The sequence below is a fragment of the Carlito syrichta genome, unplaced genomic scaffold, assembly GCF_000164805.1.
Source record: "Carlito syrichta isolate Samal-C Ts95f unplaced genomic scaffold, Tarsius_syrichta-2.0.1 Scaffold315394, whole genome shotgun sequence".
Lineage (NCBI taxonomy): Eukaryota > Metazoa > Chordata > Mammalia > Primates > Tarsiidae > Carlito > Carlito syrichta.
Genome location: NW_007259490.1, coordinates 20,149 through 24,626, shown reverse-complemented (window position 1 = coordinate 24,626; position 4,478 = coordinate 20,149). Strand labels below are relative to the sequence as shown.

The following is a 4,478-nucleotide window of genomic DNA, read 5'->3' as shown; positions in this document are numbered from 1 at the left end:
GCAGACAGAGTTTCGGTAATTAACGAAACAAAAGAAAACGTTCTACCTGGCTAGGGGCAGGGCGACAAAACTATCATGGTAATTTAGTTTCTAATCTTAGCCCTAGGGGAAACAGCTTTCGGGAACAAGAGCTGACTACCCAGTCTACCAGGAAATAGAAGTTAAAAAATATCTAGAAAGAAGTAAAACTTAGAAAGACAGAGAGAAATAATTCTGCTATGCACTTTCCATCAGGTGTATTGAGATTTACTTATAAGTTTTACTGCCATATATGCTCACTGGTCACTAATCACATGCCAATATCATAGGTATAACTGATATCCTATGTCAGAGGCGATCTTCCAGATGGGCCTTTACAGGCCTCAGCCATGTAGCTATAGATGTTGGCTCCCAACACATAACTAACTCTATTTAGACTGGGATGGGATTGGCCTCTGGCCTTTTCATGCTTGCACGCAGGCTAGAATAATTGTGTAACACTGAAATCCCGCGCCTTTGGGAGGCTGAGGTGAATGGATTGCCTGAGCCCGCGGGTTCGAGACCCGCCTGGGCAGCAAGACCTCATCTCTACAATAAATCAAAAAATCAGCTGGGCGTGGCAGCGCATGCCTGTAATTCTGGCTACTTGGAAGGCTGAGGTGGAAGGATCGCTGGAGGCCAGCAGGTCAAGGCTGCAGTGGCTGGGAGCAGCCACTGCACTCCAGTCTGGGTGACAGAGTGAGACTCCAACTCAAAAAAAAAAAAAAGATAACATAGGAACAAGTACACAACTTTCAAGAGTAACTCCGGAAAAAAAGGAACTATGCACACACTATGTTTTGTTAAAGATGTAAAAGACACTGTAACCTGACCAAGGACAAAGAAGCTTCCCAACCTCTTTGGATCCTCAGATATCTGCGGCTCTAGGTCACTGTTGCTGTCGGTCACTTCTTGGTCCCATCCCCTCCTCTTCCTTCTGCCCCTTAACATAAAAAAAGCCTAAAATTTGTACTGACTTGAGATGGTCTTTGAGGCATTAGTCTGCTGTCTCCTCAGGTTGCTGGCTCTTAAATAAACCTCTTTTCCTTTCACTAACCCTTGTCTCTAGGGTTTAGCTTTTGTGCAAGGAGCAGTCCAACTTGGGGTTGGTTACAGTCTCTCTGAGTATCTGTGTTGCACTTGTGTGTTTGTATGTGGGTGTGTGGCCTGTGTTGTGTTTTTATCTATGGGGTTTGTGTGTGGAGCTATGTGTGTGTCTGTGACCTGTGTGTCTGTCATATATTTGTGTGATCTTTGTGTCTGTGGTCTGTGTATGTTTTTCTTCAGAATGTGTGTATGTGCAAGGTTTGCATGTGCTCTGTGTGTGTGCATGTTTGTATGTGGTCTTTTTGTGTATGTGCATATGAGAAACTGAGTACCTGAATTATAGGGGAGGTTTTTATTTTTTAATTGTGTGTCTGAGCTCTAGAAAGTAATGTAGGACTTGAGTAGAATCAAAGTAAAACTTAAACTTTGCTGATCTATGTTAGTGCATGTGAATATCACACAAAGTTTCCTGGGAACTCTAATTTACTGTACATAATCAGGAGATTCTTCAGCCTTAAACATCTTTTTAAATGGGTTAAAGTACTTGGGTATAAATTAATGGGGTGGAGCCCATGCACTGGCATCCCACAGACCTGGGTTGGATTCTACCTCTACCACTTACCAGCTCTTCAAGTTTAGACTCAACTCTTTAAGCCTTTTTCACCTTCTAAATTCCTGTGAGTTTTATGAGGACTGAATAAGATAATGTATATAAATTACTTAGCTCCCTTCAGGGCACATAGTATTTACTCAATAATTTTTTTTTTTTTTTTGAGTTGGAGTCTCACTCTGTCCCCAGCCTGGAGTGCAGTGGCCGCTCCCAGTCACCGCAGCCTCGACCTGCTGGGCTCCAGCGATCCTTCCACCTCAGCCTTCCAAGTAGCTGGAACTACAGGCGCACGCTACCACGCCCGGCTAATTTTTTGATTTATTGTAGAGATGAGGTCTCACCAATTTGTCCAGGCGGGTCACGAACCCGCAGGCTCAGGCAATCCACTCACCTTGGCCTCCCAAAGTGCTGGGATTACAGGCTGAGCCACCGAGCCCGGTCAATAATTTTTTTAACCAATTATTTTTCTCATCTTCCCATTAAGGCCAGTGAGAACCTTATTTTTTCCTTTTCATGCTTCAGGCTACATTTTTTCCCCCTTTCCCAAAAGGATCTATACTGAATTCTAGAGTACCTCCAGGGATTTCTGAAAAAAATCTAAATGTCTATCTATTCTGGCAGAGCTCTGTGATTTAATACCTTTGGTCCAAGCAGCTTTCAGGAAGACCCTACCTCCAAGAAGCACCAAACTACTGTGAGGAGACCATAGGAACCTCAGGAAACTGATCTAGGATAAACCTAAAGGGTTTATTCAGATGATAGCCCTAGGATAATAAACCTGCTAGTCCAGGGAATCTCACCTTGGAGCTATATCTTCAAGCCAGGTGGGTCTTGAGCAGGCCAAGGTAAGTCGACATCATCAGTCTTTTCTCCAGGAAAGGAGGTCAATATCAATGACACTTGGTCTTCATTGTATCTGCTTTTCTTCTAGCTGGTGCTACTTCCCAGACTGGAGCCTGCTATTTAAAATTTCTGCAAGGTTTTGTCCTCTTCTTAGTTCCTTTTTCTGTAGAATCTGCTATAGAGGTGGAGTTAGAGAGAGGAGTACTTCTTCAAATCATTTCTCCATTTTAAGGGAGGATTTTAAAAATCCTGTAAGCAAAGACATTTCTTCTAAGGTTAATAAGCTTGTTTCAGATGTTAAACCCTGATTTTAAAAAATTACCTTCTCTTATTTGGTCATACCACCAGGCACCCACTCTGCCTCAACTCTAGGGTGTTCATTAACATATGGACAGATGGTGTTGGGTATATAAGGAGGTGGAAAATATCAGGCATGGATGGACCAATGGAATCTAGGAATGAGCTACCTAATGTTGCTGGGCAGAAAATGGTTAGAAGGAAAAACTTAGCACTGAGTTTCACATTAAAATGGAATGTATGAGGACAAGCCAAGGTTGATATTATTTAGTTTGGAAAGGTGAAGATTGACAGGCAGAACTGTTGAGAATGGCTGGAAAAAACATAGAGTTGGTTACCACATCCTAGATGATGATCTCATTATAAGGAATACAACAACACAGGTCATGCATTTATGAACCATTACTGACCGAGATCGACATTTCCTATTTTCCTCTCTCTAATCCATCTCTGAAATTTTTTTGGATCTTACTCTGTGCTGACCTCAGTGTCCTCATTTCTTTCCTGTGAGTTTTCCTCGTCATCTCTTCATCACCTGTGGAGAAAATACATCAAAACCATTGTGCAGCTTCAGTGGCGAACAGCTTGGGAATCAAAATTACTACCCAGTCTGTGTTAGACTTAGAATTTTAAAGCTTTCATTGCTGGACTGTAGCCTTATTAAAAAGAGGCTTACATTTTCGTTCTTAATTCATTTGTGACTGTGATCTTCAACCTAAGAACTAATCTTTGCAGGTTAAGGATGAGTTTCAACCTTGCTACTGCATTTTAAAAGGCATTTCTTGGCAGATTTTCATACCCTTGGGGTTAATTCACAGATCTGGAAACAGCCTGAGATATTATTTGGTCCAAACCCACTAAATCTGAAGATTAGCAATCCAAGACACAGAGAGGTTAAGTGAATTACAACAGGTTTTCACTAAGAAAAAAGTCTCCTAAAAGGGACTCCTTCTTATGCTTCCTCGTCAATTAAAAAAGGAATTTGGTCAAAATTCTTCCTCTTTTCTTCCCACTCAGTGTTTTTTAATTCTATAATTGCTAAAATTTATAAGTAACAAATATATTAGGACTAGTGCTTAATTTCTACCCCCCACGAACATGCACTAAGACTAGTGCCACCGTTACATAGTCTAAATTTTTTTTTTTTTTTTTTTTGAGTTGGAGTCTGGCTCTGTTGCCCAGACTGGAGTGCAGTGGCCGCTCCCGGCCACCGCAGCCTCGACCTGCCGGGCTCCGGCGATCCTTCCGCCTCAGCCTTCCAAGTAGCCGGAATTACAGGCATGCGCTACCACGCCCGGCTAATTTTTTGATTTATTGTAGAGATGAGGTCTCGCTGCCCAGGCGGGTCTCGAACCCACAGGCTCAGGCAATCCACTCACCTCAGCCTCCCAAAGGCGCAGGATTACAGGCTGAGCCACTGAGCCCGGCTCTAAATTTTAATTATGCTGTAACTCTTCTCGAAATACTCTTATGAGTATTTTCCTCCCATAGGTAATTAAACCAATGCTATTAACTCTGTTAAGAAGTATACAAGCCAGTCTCGGTGGCTCAGCCTGTAATCCCGCGCCTTGGGAGGCTGAAGTGAGTGGATTGCCTGAGCCTGCGGGTTTGAGACCCACCTGGGCAACTTGGCGAGACCTCATCTCTACAATAAATCAAAAAT

At 42.7% G+C, this 4,478-nt stretch overlaps 1 protein-coding gene across 1 annotated transcript in view; it reads right to left on the bottom strand.

Moving 5' to 3' along the window:
* The window catches only part of GPR33 (G protein-coupled receptor 33), a 7,832-nt gene extending 5,310 nt beyond the window's left edge, over nucleotides 1-2,522 (bottom strand). The window contains exon 1 of the mRNA XM_008072666.1: nucleotides 2,476-2,522. The gene's annotated coding sequence lies outside the window, so the exon portion shown is untranslated. The remainder of the gene's footprint in view (nucleotides 1-2,475) is intronic.
* Nucleotides 2,523-4,478: the final 1,956 nt, after the last annotated feature.